Below are 19,550 nucleotides of genomic sequence, written 5' to 3'. Positions count from 1 at the left end.
TTTCCTTTCATCTAAGCTAGCTGCATTTCAGAAACACACTGTTCAAACTGTTTGTGAGGGGCACCCAATCAGAATAAAATTACCTTAAAGTGGGAGGAGCTTAAGCAGCTTGTTTCAGACATTGTAGGTAGGTACTTAAAGCAAAAGCACAACCTTTCTTTAAACCTGAGAAAACACCAGGGAGTAAAATACTAAAAAGTAAACAATGCCAGTGTTTATTCGGATGTGACAAATTAATGAAATGATAGAAACACATTAAAGTAAAACTAGCTGCTGTGAGTAAACTGCAGCAGGAAACAGTACTGTTCTTGAGCAGCACACATTGCTGCTGCGTCTGAATGAATGTAAGGTGATGTTGCTCGTGTTTCACATACCTGGCATATTCTGTAAGGTAAAATAACATCACTGGTTCATAAGTAAGAGTGAGCCGGTGCTGAGCAGAGGAGACATTTCTGTGGATCCTCGAGCCTCCCCCTCCCTCTCCCTCTCTCTGCTGCATCCAGCCGTCAGTGCGCCTGGCAGAAAACATCCTCTGCTCTGTCAATTAGGGGGAAGATTTAGTCGGATGCACCGCGAGGAATATTTAAACCGACACACCGGGATGTGCAGGATGTCAGCTGTCCCCTGGCTTTTAACGTTGGCTCTGCAGCACGTTTGGCTGTCACCACGGCGACTGTCGGGGTAGACAGACAGCCCGACTTGACTAAATGGTTACATGTGCCACCTGCTCTGACGAGCCGGCAGATGGAATATCTGATTTTTCACGGGCGAGGTGCCTCGCTGGCGTCGTGTTTCGCTGAGCAGTCGGACATATGACAAAGTGACGGGTACACGAAGTGACACCAGAGGTGAAAGATGGCTTTGCTGGCTGTTAGCTTTCTTGCTAACTGAATGACAGGTGGATGGATGGATGCGGCGTATCAGTCAAATTCTGCAAATCAAATTTTAAGCTTATAAGAATTCAACAAGGAAAGTTTAACTTTCCTGACAGAGCAAATGCACAATAAGGCTGAGCAGCAGACGTGATATTAACATGGATTTGTTTCCCCCAAATACTGACACAACTTTCCAAAGAGCAGGTGGAGGAACTGAGAAACACTTTGCTACGTCACTCCTTCATTTACCAAAGTTCTGCAACTGTTTGAAACCTGAGCAGACAAGCTGCTGTGTTTCTTAAAGATACATGTGTTCCCATACAGGACTGCAGCTGAAAGGTGAACGGTGACGACTACAGGCAAGCATGATGTTGGAATAGATATGGAGGTACGATGGCAAGGTTACACGCACTGCGACTTAAGAAAACACCAGGAAATAGAAAAATACTGCGAAAGCACACATAATGCAACAGAATTAGAAAAAAATACAGGAAAAGCTCACAAAAAGAAAAGAAAACAATATCTGAGATGACAGCATAAATATTTTTGGGAAACAGAAAAGTCACAGAAGTGACATGCTAATAGTAAACAGCTAGCAGCAAACAGCTAACAGTAAACAGCTAACTGCAAACAGCTAACAGTAAACAGCTAGCAGCAAACAGCTAACAGTAAACAGCTAACGGTAAACAGCTAACTGCAAACAGCTAGCGGCAAACAGCTAGCGGTAAACAGCTAACGTTAACCAGCTAGCGGTAAACAGTTAGCGGTAAACAGCTAACTGCAAACAGCTAACTGCAAACAGCTAGCGGCAAACAGCTAACGGCAAACAGCTAGCGGCAAACAGCTAGCGGTAAACAGCTAACGGTAAACAGCTAACAGTAAACAGCTAGCAGCAAACAGCTAACAGTAAAGAGGTAATAGTAAACAGCTAACGGTAAACAGCTAGCAGCAAACAGCTAACAGTAAACGGCTAGCAGTAAACAGCTAATGGTAAACAGCTAACGGTAACTGTGTATCTAATTATCACATAATTTGTGTCATTAAAACACACATAGCCTGCATTCTGCAGTGGCACTCGCTGCAGACCTGCTCCATCCAGTTGACAGTGTAGACCAAAACCCTGTGGTTACGGGCCGCTCAATGTCCTGCTGTTGTTTGGTTTCACAATTTTGTTATTTCATATGTTGCCTTTGTACTAATTTTGATCTAATACATAGTTCTAAGTATTTTTATTGAGACATTCGATACTTTTTGAGACAGAGGTTCGCCTGTCCACCCATCCATCCTCGTTATCCAGTTCAGGGTTGAAATTTGTCCCAGCTGTCCTAGGGTGAGAGGCATGGTACAGTCTTTCACAGGACCAACAACCTTTTATACCCACATTCACCTACAGCCAATTTAGAATCACCAGACAACACAAACCCCACCCACACACCATGAAGCTCCAGGTCTGACTCCGCTGGCCTGCTGGGGCCTTTCTGTTTGCAGGTTTGTACAATCATATATAAATTCTTGGCTTGAGCTGAAGAAGAGCAGCAGGACAGATTTCCTCTCTTCTCCGTACCGAAAGGATTCTTTCACTTTTTCAGTGTCGGTTACACCCAAACCTCTTGCTACCCTGTGGCAAAACCCTGCTTAGAAATATGTATGGCACATCCCTCCTCCTCCTCCTCCCCTGCTGCTGAGTTGTGCCTTCTGGATAAAACAGCTCATTACTCACTTTACCTCCAGCAGCTGGAAGAAATAAAAGCCAATATGATTGTGAGAGTCCAGTTGTGCCGGGCAGTTATGGGCCATTATATGGTTACAGGCTGAGCCGCTGTCACACAGGGAGATGGGTCAGTGTGTGTAAATCAAGCGAGGTTATGTTATCATGGCTGAGATGTGCACATGAAATACAGAGGAGGGACTCTGAAGCCACACGGGCATGAAATGGAGGCTGCTTCACTGCCATTAATATGCAGATTCACTGAAAGTGCTGCAAACTCCTGCCATCACTTGGCCACAGCGCACTTACTGAAGACGAGTAGCTCGGGAGGAGAAATAAACCAGGTGGAATTTTCACTCTGGATTCTCGATATCTGTTTTTCTAAAACGAAAAAGAAATCCCAGAGAATCTCTGAAAAGCCCACGAGGCGGTTTAACAGCAGTTAGCAAAGTTTGGAGGTATTTCCAGAATCCTCCATGATTCTTCTGTGCAGCTGGGCTCTGTCTGCAAGGTAAAGACATTCCCACACCCACGGCCAGGAGAGCAGCATGAACACTTCCTGTCTGTGCTGCATTTTCATCATCGCTCTAACACCGTGTATCGATTTTAAAGGAGGCCATCGGTATGCAAAGTCACTCGTCTTTCAGCGCTCACTATTCAGGAGTGAGAGGTGTCGCTTATTTAGCAGGTCACCAAGATAACACACTGTGTGCATGAGAAGCATGCGTGACTGAGTCAAATCAAAGCTTAAATAGAACTTTATTTGTTTTTATATGATTACTTGTGTGAATGATTGATCTTCTAATACTTTATTAGAACGCTGCTTTGAGCCAAGGAGGCCGTTTACATGAAAAGGGAAAGACCATCTGTGAATGGAGGAGGGGGCCTGAGGGTCCATCTGTCACCATCTTACAATGCTGTGCTGCAGCCATTCCCCAACTCTCTGTGAATGGTACTCATGGCCATTGATCAGTGGTTGTTGATCAATGATCATGAGAATTTGCATATTAATGATCAAGGAACTGACCTCACAGCCCATTGTTCTGTCAGTGGTGCGAGTTTCAGTCATTATGCAAATGTACTGTTTATAAGATTTGAAACCTGCAGTCAGCTGAGACTGAAGAAGTCACCTGGATGAGTGATGAAACAAAACGCTACATTCAGATAAACAGAATCAACTTTTCGGGGTTCTAATACTTCAAAACATATAAAATTAATCAGAGTGTGCAAAGTCCAAATCTTCTATTTCCCCTCTTGAAAAAAAAAGTGTTGGCGTGGGTCCATCCTGGTGGGCACTCGCAGCACTACACCAATGTTGTTGCCCCGATGGAAGGAGTTCTAGTAAAGCCATTCTGTGGCCATAAGCTGTGCGTAGTGACCAACACAAACTGTTTATAAGCAGTGCAGATGAGCTTCCTCCAGAGGACGCCTGGGACCAGCCTCAGCCTCAGGGAAAGGTTGAAGAGTTCCTCCAAGGAGATCAGGGGACATCACCGCTCATTCACACTCAGAGGAACCAGTTGAGGTGATTCATCTGAACATGTTGCCTCCTGAACGCCTCATACATGAGTTGTTTTGGGCACGTCATACCAGGAGGAGTCCCTGGGGAGACCCAGAGGATGCTGGAGAGATTACTGGTGTCCCCACATAACACCCTGAAGCCATGGATGTTCACTTCTGCTCAGTCCGCCGCCCCCGTGACTCAGACCCAGATAAAAAGTAGATAATGCATGGTTGGATAGACGGATAGCATTTGACACAAGGGAGGAGCACTGGTTTGAACCAATAAGCTTTTAGTTAGCAGGAGTCCCCCTGGGTTCCATACTAGGACCACTGCAGGTCTGCATATATATCAGGATTGTTTCTGATATTTTATCAAATGCTTTGCTACATTTTTGTACATGACAGTTTTTTGTGGCTCATCTGCTTTAGTCATGTGTGACATTTAAATTGCGAGCTGCAAAGTGTGGCTAGCTAAAACAATATTTTGTTTTCCCTTTTTTAAAAAGGGAGAAATAATGTTTTTCCCTGCAGAAGAGGAAACATTTGAGCTTTTTATTATTATTTTGCTTTTACTTTTATTGCATCCTGGATATCTGCTCGTTATGAATGCACCTGGCCGCAACAAAAATAAATGAGACAGTTTATACCTTTGTGCTTTGCATTTTATTACTGGTTATGGAAATGGCATAAATCCCTGTTCTCATCAATTTGTTGCTGCTAAGTGGCCCCAATGGATCCAGAGCTGCAAATTAAAACAAAAAAAATCAAACGCTAACACAAACTAAGTGGCAGCAGGAAACAAACACCTCCTGGACTCTGCACTCTAAAATGACTGTTTTTGTCAGTGAAGTCTGGTGGAGGTTAATGGCTTCACTTCTTTCTCAGAAAGCACTGCCTGAGTGCAGGTAAAGTGGTGAAAATGTTCTAAAGATAGCTTCCATTTAACCCCATACTGGTTCTTTGAGGGGTTTAGCCGCTGTGCCAGCTGGTGGCACCCCACAGAATGAAAGCAGGGTGCAAAAGTTTTCATTTGAACCTTGCAGCAGCTCGTCAGTGAGGAACAATCAGATTTTTAAATGTGTTTAAAAGCAGAGCGTAGTTTTCGGTCCCTGTTACAGATCCTGAAAAATGCCCACATGCAAACACAGGAGCAAACAAACGATAAAGTTTAACATCATTATATGGAAATGCATGAGTAGCATTCAATGTTTGATGACTGGATGTGGAATTGCAGAGTTTAGTGTATGGAGCTTCTGCATTGTGCTTGCTATTGCACTAATCAGTGGCTGAACCTGCAGCTTATCATGATTACACACCTACTGAGCGATTGGCGCTCGATTGACAGCGTTGTTGGGGGAACGCCGGACATTCTCGCTCTGAATGATGCTTCTTGCCTTGAATATATACAAGCTGACACTCACACAGCAGAGGAAAGAGAGACTTTACATTCCCATTTTCTCCCTCGCTCCATGTTTGAACATCTTTTTCCGCCCTTTAGCCGTCAGTCTCCACTCCCCACCTCCTCCCCTTCTCTCTGAGGACTGCTGCTGTATGTGCAGCACAGTGGCAGCTCGATATGATGGTTCGAATCACAATCTCACAGCAACAAGCTTTGAATCTGTGTTGAGTTTGCATCTTCTGGTGATTCTTATGTGGCTGTGGGTGGGAATGACCGACTCTCTGTCCTGTCCTAGGCTCAAACACAACTCCAGACTGGATCAGCAGAAGGAAATGTTTGCATTGATGGAGAAAAGCTGTTTGTTTGGTTAAAAGGTCTTTAAAGTCACGACAGATCATCTTCTAGTGAGGGACAGGTGTTCTTTAAAATTCAGCTCAATGTCCCTTTTCAGTGTCACGTAAGCTTTATTTTTCCACTATCCATCCCTTTTCTTCCATTTATCCATGACCTTTCCTGGTAACATCGGGCCAGCCAGTTTTTCCCGGGACATCTCCAGGCACTCCAGGCCTGATGAGGAATATGGTTTTAGAGGTGGTTGTTGGTCTAAGCAGGGTTTCCTCTGAGTTGGGCGTAGAAGGCATCCTAATCAAATGCTCAAAGTACTTCAGCTTCCTCTGTTCTGTACGCGTCGGACACGATGGCGTATTTGACGCCCCTGCAGTGGAGATAGTTTGGCTGCAGACACAGTCTGTTACGGTTTTTCTTCAACAACAGTTTGACATTGATTTCGTTCTCCTTACTTTAAAGTTCTCAGTAAGATCACTGTCACATCACATGATGACGCGCTGTCATGAGACCAGAAGTGTACGTCTGCGTCGTCCGTCATATGTTGAGCACTATTGTATTTTACTGGAGTCATCTGAGTGTTTGTGTGGGTGTATCGTGTTAATGTTATGATCATATAAGAACAGTCACCATAAAAATAACTCTGCTGGTCTTGTTTTGATGAAGTGCCTTAAAATAACCATAACAGTTTATTAGATTACATTTCTGTCTTTTGACTATAACAAGAAGTTGGTTCATCTCCTTCACGTCCCAGCAGATGGTATTTATGTCTGCAGCCAGTTTTAAAGGCTCAGTGAGAAGCAGCGCCTGTCTGCAGCTTCTGTAGTGCAACATATTCTTGGATAAATAAAAACGTCAATTAAATCAAAAAGAACTAAAATATTTTCATCTCAAAGGATCTGAGCGTTCATTGAAGCTCTTCTTAACTTGTTTCACATTTTAAGTTGCCATTAAAATCACAAAGCTGTGGAAACTTCACGACATCACGATGTTAGTGTGTTTGTATGTGATGGTGAACGTTTGTCTTTAACTCTCTCCCACAGACGGTACACAAACACAGATGGTTTCTGAACTCCATGCATCAGTGTTGGCATTGTAGCTGCGGCCATGTAGAGTTTGGAGGCAGGAGTCACCGTGATTGGACAGGGTGGTGCTAACCAGCTAGCTCTGCTAGCAAGCTTCATCCATATAGGTGTGTATGGCTCACAGGTGATGGACTGTTGGTGTAGTTATTCACACAGGATGCCATATTATTTATCAGAAATGTAAAACATGGTCTTTCTCAGGGACTCCATTTAGCTGAGGTGAAACCGGTCAGACAGCTTGCAGCTACAACTGCCCGTGTTGCCATCCACCTGTCAGTCAAAGAAGCCACGCCCCTAATAATCCAAACTTTAAAACTGCAAATGAGTGAGTAACAAAAAGCAGAGCTGCAGTTAGGAGGCTCGACCGGGCATTAGGGGAACGTTGGGGTTTCATTTTCCAGCCCAGAGGCTGCTGCTTGTTCGCTCATGAACTCAGAAGTGTTTTAAACTGCAGTGGGTTTGCCTCGGGGTGGGTGCACGCTCAGTCACTGAATCAGAGGCGACAGGGAAGCTGGTCACTCTTGTTTGAGGATTTGTCGTTTTGTATCTTAAGAGTCACTTGAACTTCGAAACACCTGGTTCTTTGGTGATTCTGCCTCGTTTCAGCGTCACGGCCTCTCCGCCCTCACACTGACAAACCGACCCTCGGCCGGTGTCGATGCCAGAACCCTGACCTGCATCGCCGCGGCTCGCTCTAAGCCTTGTAGCACCTGGATGTTCTCCTAAATCCCATTCTTCAGACGGATTACAGCTTCCAATCCGAGCAAACCTCCTCCAGCCCACCAAATCCTCAAAGGAGACAGTCACCGCACGCCCATGTAACGGCGCCTCATACTGCTACACCCCTGCTGGAGCTGCACAACACCGCCAGGGGAACAAAAAGCAGCCAGATTTTGCTGAATACTGTGATTCTGACAAACGGAGACGCCTGCGGCTGTGTCTGCAGTATTTGTCTCTAAGCCGTGATAAAAGGCCTCAAAGATGAGCTGCAGTTTTGTTATGTAGAAAAGAATAAGAAATTATAGCTGACGGCCAATTTAATTTGCACACAACTGCTTTATGAAGCAAGAAGGATGCTTTCCACCCAGGAAACAAAGTGAGATCCTTTGTTATTCTGAAGATAGCAGACATTAATTTGGGCTTTTTCATATCTATATACAGCCGTGCCAAGCTAGGGCATGAATGTGATGCACCGAAGCTTTTGTGTTCAAGGGTCGTCGACCTGTGAGCGTTGGTCTGATGGTGGGAAACATTGAAAAGCATTCACAGGTCGGAAATCTGACGTTCTCACATCGTGGATCCTCTTAATGAGAACAAATCACTGAGTAAATGACAGTGGGGTTAATATTTTCAGTGCTCCACATGGATTTAACATTAGTGCGATTCACTAAACGGCTGTGGTTCCTGGTTTTCATGGCGCCATGTAAAACTTCCTGCAGGACCAGGCTCAGGGAGGGGCGGGCCCATCTGCTGAGACCGGTTGGGGTTAGGGGAGGAAGTGAGTGAAGAAGAAACACCGAGTGCATTCTGTGTGTCTGTGGAGAAGGAGTGGGCGTCTCCTTGAGGTGATCAGGCGAGCAGCTTCCATCACAGCCGTCTGCTTAAATCACGCCCTCCACGCCTCATCGTCAGCATCATCATCCTCAACTCTCACCCCCGCACAAGCGTGACTCATAATCCTCCGTCAGCCCTCATCTTCCACCGTCGGCTGGAGAACTGAAACAAATCTGCCTCTAATGTGTTTCAGCTCTTAACATGTGTCTCTGCTCTCATTAGCGCTCCATGAAACAATCTGTAGCTGTGAGTTTGAGTTAAATGGTTTTGTTTTGGAGAAGTTTAGCTGCTAGTTTAGATCACAGGGCTTGTAGCTGCACTGTGGCTGTTAATGTTTCAGGCTGATGAGTAATTACAGAGTAATGACTGTATGGTTGCAGAGGGATTACCGGTATCATGTTATTCTTGTCTTATGTCTTTTTGAAGCAGTAATAATGGTGAAAACACATCATCAGCTGCATAGACACATCACTATCAGAACAATCCTTTCTACAACACCGGAGCAGCTCATCATTAGCCCTGGCAATGAAGACAGAAGATGTGACCATATTTAGAGAAGAGGTTTATAATAACCTCACAGGAGCCGTATTATTGGTCACACCTGAAACAGCACAAACATGGTCCACAGGTCCAGTTCAGGGACTCCAGTCGGCTGAGGTAAAGCCAAGCTGACAGCTAGAAGCTACAGCCGTCCACCTGTTGGTCAAATTCAATCCAGTTTCATTCATACAGCGCCAAATCACAACAGCAGTTACCTTCAGGTGTTTTATATTGTAAGGTAGAGACCCTACAATAATGCAGAGAAACCCCAACAATTAGAAAAACCCCTACAGGCAGGCACTTTGGTGACAGTGGGAAGGAAAAACTCCATTTTAGCAGGAAGCAACCTTCTGCAAGACCAGGCTCAGGGAGGGGGCGGGGCCATCTACTGCAAACAGTTGGGGTGAGGGGAGGAAGTGAGTGAAGAAGAAACACCCAGTGCATCATGGGAATCCCCCAGCAGCCTACATCTATTGCAGCATAGCTAAGGGAGGATTCAGGGTCACCTGACTGTATGTTTCATAAAAAAGGAATGTTTTAAGCCTAATCTGTAAAAGTCTGTACTTGTAAATAACAGGAACCAGAAGTAAACCATCAGTCTGAGAGGTCATTAAGATCTTGTATATCATGAGAAGGATTTTTAGAGAAGCCAGTGTGGGAGAAATACGGCCACAGCAGTCACATCCGTCACTCTGAGCCTCAGAAGTCTGCAGATGTAAAAGCTTGAGCAGGATCTATATTAGAGCAAAATAAGAGGCTGTTGCTTCTAACACTCAAACACACTTCAGAGAGCTCAGTCTTTGTGTTTCTGCTCATGTTCCTATCATGCAGCAGCCACAATAACAGACACACGTCTGTTTTTCTTCTCTTCTCGACCGCCTTTGCAATTTTCAGAGTATTCACTCGTGATCACCACAAAGCTTTTGACCACACACAAAGATGGCGAGGGAGTCGTCTCCGTCTCATTCTGCAGCTTTGTCTCGCTTCTTTCAGCGTCGTCTGTTCCACATGAAAAGCCCCAAACTGTGGGAGTCATCCCGTGCCTGCTCTTTACTCTGCCTTTCTGTTTTATTCCCATCTGCCTATCGCCAGCATGAATGCAGCTTGTCCTGTCTTAAACGAGAGGCTGCAGCTGCATCCATCCTCGTCTTACTCCTGAAAACACATCGACAGACTCGACCTGTGCCTCTGCGGAGTGCCTCCCTTCATTAATCTCTATATCTATTTATTACTGAAGCTATTCACGCTCCTCCTGCAGATATACATACTGTACATCCATCAGCGCGCCCCCTCCCACCGCTCCTGCTGACTGAGCTCTCATATAAAGACTCCAGCAGGTAGTTGCGTAGTAACAGGGCGAAGCACTGTGGATAGTCTGAGTGAGTGGACTGAGCACCTCCACCCTCACGGCCTCATCTCTGCCTCATCTCTGCCTCTTAGAGGAGAGCAGAGCTCGGCGACAACACGTGGAGCACGGCCTCCTCTATGGCGGTCGATAAGATTCAGCTAAAACCAGACAGAACAGACGTGTGTGTTCATCAAATGGACACAATTAATCACAAATATAAAGATTTGTGTCAAAGGAACACCGATTCATGGCTTCTGTGTGTGCGGACTAATTTGGGTGTAGTTACCCATGAAAGGCTCCATCAGTGCTGTCACCGTTAAAAAACACACGGACAAGGACTGACAGGAGCAGATGCTTCAGCGACATGTTAGCATCCTGGCAGGTGTGCATCAGCTGTCCACATATAAGCAAAGAACAAACACCACCCAGGCTTCATTACTACAAAGGAAAGTTGTTAATGAACTGCAGTTCCTTTTGAGGCTGCCTCCACTCCCACATACTCCTGCGTAAAAATGCTCAGCTGCACAGCTGAAATAAGCTTGTATATCTGCTATGAAATGAAAGCTGTGGGTCCTTTGAGCTGTGCCAGAGTGAAGCTGGCAGAACTTGGAGTAATTTACATGTTAGAAAACCACACAGGGAACCAGAGAGCATCTGCCAATCTTTAGCTCCTCCCACGGCTGCTGATGTCATAGATCCAGCATGATGAGAACTGTGTGCCACAAAGGTTGGTGTGATATGGGAGTGACTCGTGGGGTCTGCTTTGTGGGTCAGCTCATGAGTTTGTCAGGTAACTCTGTTGTCTTTTTTACAGGCTGTCAGGAACATACTGCTCACCTGCTGTGCAGTATGTCCCACCCCCACAGGTCTACTGAGACACGATGTGGATCTCCTCACCTGTCAGCAACCATCACCTGTTTCACTTTAAGACCCCAGGGAAACTTTTTGTGTGTCGGTTTCTGATAATCAGATTGATTCAGCGTTCAGGGAACTTTGGGTTTTCCGACTACTTTCAGCAGTTTAACAGCCTGTTGCACAGATGCGCTTGGTGGCGCTGTCACTTGGTGTTCGCTCGCTCTGTGGTATAGTATCACTTCCTGTTCCTGCTCAAACACAGTGGTGTTTCTGAGTAGCTTTTCTGCTTAGCAATTTAATTTAAATCTTTTGATACATCCCTTTTTCATAGTATAATCTTAACGTGCTTCATCTGAATCACCCTTTCTGTGTACTCACTACCTAATTTATAGCCAAAGTATTCACTCACTGTCTCTGTACTGTTTCGCTAGCTTAGCTTAGCTCGTAGCCGACTCGTTAGCACCATGGCTACTTCACCTGTCCCTCCTGCACTTTCCTGCTCATTGTGTCAGATGTTTAGTTACTCCTCGGCCTCCTTTAGCAGTAATGATACCTGTAACAAATGTAGCATATTTGCAGCTCTGGAGGCCAGGATTACTGAATTGGACACTGGCCCGCACCCTTCATTCACCCGTAGCTAGCCAGGCCCCTGTAGCTGGTGCAGCCGAAGATAGCGTGAGGCCCCACTAGCTGTTCCCCGCAGACCCCAAGCAGCTGGGGAAAGAGGGCGGCTGGGTGACGGTGAGGAGGAGGCATAGTCTTAAACTGAAGCCCCAGGTACACCACCAACCTGTTCATGTGTCTAACTGCTTTTCCCCACTCGGCGACACACCCCGCCGGGGTCAAACTCTGGTAATTGGCGATTCTGTTCTCAGACATGTGAAGCTAGAGACACCGGCAACCATAGTCAATTGCCTTCCAGGGGCCAGAGCAGGCGACGTTGAAGGAAATTTAAAACTGCTGGCTAAGGGTAAACGTAAATACAGTAAGATCATAATTCACGTCGGCAGTAATGACACCGTTACGCCAATCGGAGGTCACTAAAATCAATATTGAATCGGTGTGTAACTTTGCCAAAACAATGTGGGACTCTGTAGTTTTCTCTGGTCCCTCCCCAATCAGACCAGGAGTGACATGTTTAGCCGCATGTTCTCCTTAAATTGCTGGCTGTCTGAGTGGTGTCCCAGAAACGATGTGGGCTTCATAGATAATTGGCAAACCTGGAGGAAACCTGGTCTTGTTAGGAGAGACGGCATCCATCCCACTTTGGATGGAGCAGCTCTCATTTCTAGAAATATGGACCAATTTATTAAACCCCCAAAATATGACTATCCAGAGTTGGGACCAGGAAGCAGAGTTGCAGTCTTACACGCCTCTCTGCAGCTTCTCTCCTCCTGCTACCCCCCAAAACCCATCTCCATTGAGACTGTGTCAGCTCCCAAAAGACAAAAACAAACCAAAAACCAGCAATAAACAACTTAAACATAAAAATCACAAAGAAAGAACAATACAGTATCCACATCTGAACCAAAGAGTAAAACAGTGAAATGTGGATTATTAAATATTAGGTCTCTCTCCTCCAAGTCTCTGTTAGTACATGACTTAATAATTGATCAACAAATCGATTTACTCTGCCTTACAGAAACCTGGTTGCAGCAGGATGAGTATGTTAGTTTAAATGAATCAACACCCCGAGTCATTCTAACTACCAGAAACCTCGAAGCACAGGCCGAGGGGCGGTGTGGCAGCAATTTTCACACCAGTCTATTAATTAACGAAAGACCAAGACAGACTTTTAATTCATTTGAAAGCCTGATGCTTAGCCTCGTCCACCCCAGCTGTAAAACTCAGAAACCAGTCTTGTTATCATCTCTATCGTCCACCTGGGCCTTACACAGAGTTTCTCTCTGATTTCTCAGACTTTTATCTGATTTAGTGCTCAACTCAGATAAAATAATTATTGTGGGTGATTTTAACATCCATGTAGATGCTAAAATGACAGCCTCAACATGGCATTTAATCTGTTATTAGACTCAATTGGCTTCTCTCAAAATGTAAAAGAACCCACCCACCACTTTAATCACACTCTAGATCTTGTTTTAACATATGGCATAGAAACTGAACATTTAACAGTGTTTCCTGAAAACCCTCTGCTGTCTGATCATTTCCTGATAACATTTACATTTACAATAATTGATTACACAGCAGTGGAGAGTAGACTTTATCAAAGTAGATGTCTTTCTGAAAGTGCTGTAACTAAGTTTAAGAATATAATCCACCCACTGTTATCATCTTCAATGCCCTGTACCAACATAGAGCAGAGCAGCTATCTGAACGCTACTCCAACAGAGGTTGATTATCTTGTTAATAATTTTACCTCCTCACTACGTACGACTCTGGATACTGTAGCTCCTGTGAAAACTAAGGCCTCAAATCCAAAGTCCCTGACTCCGTGGTATAATTCTCAAACACGTAGCCTAAAGCAGATAACTCGTAAGCTGGAGAGGAAATGGCGTGTCACAAATTTAGAGGATCATCATTTAGCCTGGAGAAATAGTTTGCTGCTTTATAAGAAAGCCCTCCATAAAGCCAGAACATCTTACTATTCATCACTGATTGAAGAAAATAAGAACAACCCCAGGTTTCTCTTCAGCACTGTAGCCAGGCTGACAAACAGTCAGAGCTCTACTGAGCCAACAATCCCTTTAACGTTAACTAGTAATGACTTCATGAACTTCTTCACAAATAAAATTTTTATCATTAGAGAAAAATTACCAATAATCATCCCACAGATGTAATATTATCTACAGCTACTTTTGGTATCATTGATATTCATTTAGACTCTTTTCTCCAATTGATCTTTCTGAGTTAACTTCAATAATTACTTCCTCCAAACCATCAACGTGTCTTTTAGACCCCATTCCTACAAAACTGCTCAAAGAAGTCCTGCCATTAATTAATTCTTCGATCTTAAATATGATCAACCTATCTCTAATAATCGGCTATGTACCACAGGCCTTCAAGGTGGCTGTAGTTAAACCTTTACTTAAAAAGCCATCTCTAGACCCAGCTGTCTTAGCTAATTATAGGCCAATCTCCAACCTTCCTTTCATATCAAACATCCTTGAAAGAGTAGTTGTCAAACAGCTAACAGATCATCTGCAGAGGAATGGCTTATTTGAAGAGTTTCAGTCAGGTTTCAGAGCTCATCACAGCACAGAAACAGCTTTAGTGAAGGTTACAAATGATCTTCTTATGGCCTCTGACAGTGGACTCATCTCTGTGCTTGTCCTGCTAGACCTCAGTGCAGCGTTTGATACTGTTGATCATAATATCCTATTAGAGCGATTAGAACATGCTGTAGGTATTACAGGTACTGCGCTGCAGTGGTTTGTATCATATCTATCTAATAGACTCCAATTTGTACATGTAAATGGAGAGTCCTCTTCACCCACTAAGGTCAATTATGGAGTTCCACAGGGTTCAGTGCTAGGACCAATTCTGTTTACATTATACATGCTTCCCTTAGGCAGCATCATTAGAAGACATAGCATAAATTTTCACTGCTATGCAGATGACACGCAGCTCTATCTATCCATGAAGCCAGGTAACACACACCAATTAGTTAAACTGCAGGAATGTCTTAAAGACATAAAGACCTGGATGGCCGCTGACTTTCTGCTTCTTAATTCAGATAAAACTGAGGTTATTGTACTCGGCCCTGAAAATCTTAGAAATATGGTATCTAAGCAGATTCTTACTCTGGATGGCATTACCTTGGCCTCCAGTAATGCTGTGAGAAACCTTGAGTCATTTTTGACCAGGACATGTCCTTCAACGCACATATTAAACAAATATGTAAGACTGCTTTCTTCCATTTGCGCAACATCTCTAAAATTAGAAATATCCTGTCTCAGAGTGATGCTGAAAAACTAGTTCATGCATTTATTACTTCCAGGCTGGACTACTGTAATTCTTTATTATCAGGATGTCCTAAAACTCCCTGAAAAGTCTTCAGCTAATCCAAAATGCTGCAGCAAGAGTCCTGACAGGGACTAGAAAGAGAGAGCATATTTCTTCTGTTTTGGCTTCCCTTCATTGGCTTCCTGTTAAATCCAGAATTGAATTCAAAATCCTGCTCCTCACATACAAGGTCTTAAATAATCAGGCCCCATCTTATCTTAATGACCTTGTAGTACCATATCACCCTATTAGAGCACTTCGCTCTCACACTGCAGGCCTACTTGTTGTTCCTAGAGTATTTAAAAGTAGAATGGGAGGCAGAGCCTTCAGTTTTCAGGCCCCTCTTCTGTGGAACCAGCTTCCAGTTTGGATTAGGGAGACAGACACTATCTCTACTTTCAAGATTAGGCTTAAAACTTTCCTTTTGCTAAAGCATATAGTTAGGGCTGGACCAGGTGACCCTGAATCCTCCCTTAGTTATGCTGCAATAGACGTGAGGCTGCCGGGATTCCCATGATGCATTGAGTTTTTCCTTTCCAGCCACTCACTATGTGTTAATAGACCTCTCTGCATCGAATCATATCTGTTATTAATTTCTGTCTCTCTTCCACAGCATGTCTTTCATCCTGTTTTCCTTCTTCACCCCAACCGGTCGCAGCAGATGGCCCCGCCCCTCCCTGAGCCTGGTTCTGCCGGAGGTTTCTTCCTGTTAAAGGGAGTTTTCCTTCCCACTGTCGCCAAAGTGCTTGCTCATAGGGGTCATATGATATATTGTTGGGGTTTTCTCTGTATTTATTATTGTGCGATCTATTGTACAATATAAAGCGCCTTGAGGCGACTTTTGTTGTGATTTGGCGCTATATAAATAAAATTGAATTGAAATTGAATTGAATTGATGGTCGGAGCAGCACCAAGGTGTGACTGACAGCTCACAGCACACCTGTTCTTCTCATGTCTGGCTCCATATATAAATTCAGACTCCACTGAGGTAGCTTTGCATGTGTCACAGTGTCCACAGGGCTCTCAGCCGTGGTCAAAGCAGTTGGTAAAATTAGCCACATGTAGCACAAATCGCTAAAACACATTTTACTATTGTTTGATGAAAGAACGGGCCTGTCGGGGAAATAATGATGACAAACTACCAAACTGCACGTCTCTGAATAAGAGACTCGAATAAACTGGCTGCCAGCTGGTTACATTCTGGTTATATTACTGTATAAAACACAGGTGTGTGTAGTTTTGGAGTTCAACATCACTATTTGTATCTGTTTCAAATCTGTGTGTGTCGATGGCAAACACATCTTATTTGCCATATAACCACAAACATATGATTATATATACATACACATATAAGGTTGGGTGATTGGATGAATATATTGCTGATCTGTGATAGGCTGAGCCTTTCGCCGTTCGTTTTTACAAGAGTGATTATTTATTTATTTGTCCATGAGTAAGTTTGCTAATAATCTTGGTTGACGCTAAGGAGTCAAAGTGAAAAATAATAGCGCTGTATTAACGGCACCCTCTTCCAGCTGTGAGCAAAAGCAGCGATTCATTTACTCAAACAGAAAGAAAGGCAGCAGCTTCTGTTCAGGAAAATATAGAAATATTTTATTTAAATTAAAAACACACAATGGTGGGAAACAGAGAAACTGGCTTCTTTTTTCCACTATATTTAGTGTTAAGGTTGAGCGATGTAGAGCAGCTGGATAGCGTAGTGGTTAGACTACATGGCTTTGGAGCGGGAGTCGCAGGTTTGATTCCCGCCTGGGGCGTCTGTATCCAGTAAGGGAGGCTGCTCTCATGGATGAGGTACAACACACATGCTACGGCAAGGGGGAGCCAGGACGCCAGGTCAGGGGGGAGGTATCATCACCCCCTCCCCCCTCAAAGACAGACAGGTAGATGTAGTTGTTTAGGAGACAGTTAATTTGTAGCAGAAGAAAATGAGTGATCACAGGGTTACACTGTGGCTCAGTGTGTTGGTACTTCACACATGTACAGCATGATTTCAAAGATAGAAGCTGACTGTGGTTTCTACTATGACCTTGATTGTACTCACATTTGTGTTGTTACAGCTAGGTTCTTGTTGTGTGCTTGTCCCTAGACTAAACGTACCTGGATCTTGTCTACCTCGATCGAACTATGTTTCATCAATACTACGTCTCTCAAATTCGCTTAGACATAAACACATCAGTAACGGACCTTGTATCAGCTGCCATATTAGGACGTAGCCTGGCTTGCTTAGCTGCTAGCTTGCTAACAATCAGCTATCCAGCCTGCTAATTAACCTCATTCTACAACATTTAGCTTCTATTTTGTACCAAAAAACATCGCAGTAGCTGATCTGACACTTCGCTGCAGCCTAAGAACGGCACAGAACATTCAATATGAACATGCGCTGCAAGCTAGCTCACCAATAGATCATGTGATTCGCGGTGCTATAAGACGTCGCTCTAACAGCACCTTAAAACATCAGTTTCAAATACAAATGTTGCGTAAACTTATCGACAGCGACTCGTGTTAAATGTATCACAAGTTTCCAGCTCGCACAGGGCACGAGAACAGCACGCTGCTCCTCAGATCCACGGGAGGACCAGGAAATCCTGGAGCTGGACTAGGCAGCACTGTGGTGTGTTCAATGGCTGCCAAATCATCAGAAACCTTATACTTTGGAAAATAACCTGGGTTACATGTCCACACGAGAACACAGACGTGTTGGCACCTTTACAGAAAAACGACTCCGTTCCCAGCTGTCGTGCTGTCTTTTGTATTATAAACCATAAATCGTGTAGTTCCACCATAAAAGCTGTAACTTCTCTCAGACTTGGCAGTGCAGCCACACAGTCATGTTAAAAGTTCACAGAAATTGGCCCTCTGCAGTAGTGATGGTCATTATGGAGATAAAAAGCCGTCTATTGTCCTTGACCACACTGAGACTTATTATGGTCTCTATTCTTGGAGGAGAAAGTGCCACTTGCAGAGTGAGTGCCCGGATTCAATGGTGTCAGTCATTTGCAAGTGAAAAGGTGATATATCAAGGAGGATAATGGCCGGGCTTAAAGGAGAGGAGGGAGAGGAGGGAGACTGAGCATGATGAACCGTATAATTAGCCTCTCGCCCGTACGTGTGTGTATCTGTGTGGGTCTGTGTGGGTCTTTGCAATTCTTTTACTTTTGCACTGTGTGAACAAGTCCAACATGGAATGAATGACACACATTCTGCTGCCAACACTACACTGAGAAATACCTGCAAACACAAAGTATCCAGAGAGCCTGTACACAGGAAACATGCAGCTCAGTATCACAGACTCTGTGCACACAATAGGAAACAACGTGCTCAGCTCAGGCAGGGAGAGTGGAGGAGTTCAAGTATGTCAGGGTCTTGTTCACAAATGAGGCGAGAGAGGAGACCGACAGACTGATTGGTCTGTTGTGGTGAAGACAGCGCCACCATCAGCAGTCTGAACAACACATACAAGCAGGGACTGAGCACCACATGTTGACTCTACTGTCTGAACAGCACAGCAGGAATCATTTTTCCATCCTGTTGTTCAGTTTCAGTGAGCCTGTGTGAATTTTAGCTCTTAGCTTATCTGACAAGAGAGGCGCCCGGTGCAGTCTTCAGCTGCCTGAGCCCATCTGCTTCAAACCTCATTATCCTGCTCTCCTTGTGTGTGTATGCTACACAATTCAGCAGTAGCCTAACTCCACTTGAAATAACGCGCGAAGTCAGGATGTAGCGTCCAACTCCTTTTAATTAGTAAGTATTTCCTCATGGAGTAAAACTGAAATACAAATAACATAGCTAAAATTAACTTAGCATCATTAGCACAACAAAATTAGATTCCAATACACATCCATTAGTGTTAGCACACAACTACTACAGTATTCATCTACAGCAAATATTTCCACGAAATATACATAAAATACAATCCTACAATTCAATACAAATGAAAACTTACAGACGGTGGCGTCGATGGCACAAACAAAAGGCAGATGTCGCTGGATCAAATTTCCCCACATGTGATCCGCTAGGAACTAAAAAAACATGGCTGACTTCCTGTCACGTCCTGAAACTGGTTTTCAAAATAAAACGAATTTCAAAATAAAATTAGCTCGCTACAAAGAGTGCCTATATTGCAGTAAAATTAAAAGCGGAACACTCCCCGTCTGGTATCTGTTAAGATGCCACATATCAATACTCAAACTACAACATAACCTTTTCAGTCCTGGTTCTTTAAAACCATAACAACCTCTGTTATAGGCCTGAGGAACACCTTGGCCACTCCGTCTTTGACCACCCGGATCTCGATCTTACGGACCTTTCCATCACTGCCGGGGAAGGTGTTCGTCACAAGAGCCATGGGCCAATC

At 44.2% G+C, this 19,550-nt stretch overlaps 1 long non-coding RNA gene across 2 annotated transcripts; it reads left to right on the top strand.

The window, feature by feature from the left end:
• Positions 1–380: 380 nt before the first annotated feature.
• Positions 381–11,455, top strand: LOC120441398. 2 transcript variants are annotated; one of them, XR_005614049.1, is made up of 4 exons: positions 381–1,079; positions 1,200–1,263; positions 6,874–7,022; positions 7,117–11,455. It is a non-coding gene; the product is annotated as an uncharacterized LOC120441398 (long non-coding RNA). The 2 variants fall into 2 exon arrangements; XR_005614048.1 differs by having other exon boundaries at positions 6,874–11,455.
• Positions 11,456–19,550: the final 8,095 nt, after the last annotated feature.

The sequence above is a fragment of the Oreochromis aureus genome, linkage group 8 (genome assembly GCF_013358895.1).
Source record: "Oreochromis aureus strain Israel breed Guangdong linkage group 8, ZZ_aureus, whole genome shotgun sequence".
Lineage (NCBI taxonomy): Eukaryota > Metazoa > Chordata > Actinopteri > Cichliformes > Cichlidae > Oreochromis > Oreochromis aureus.
This window is presented reverse-complemented; position numbering and strand designations above follow the sequence as displayed.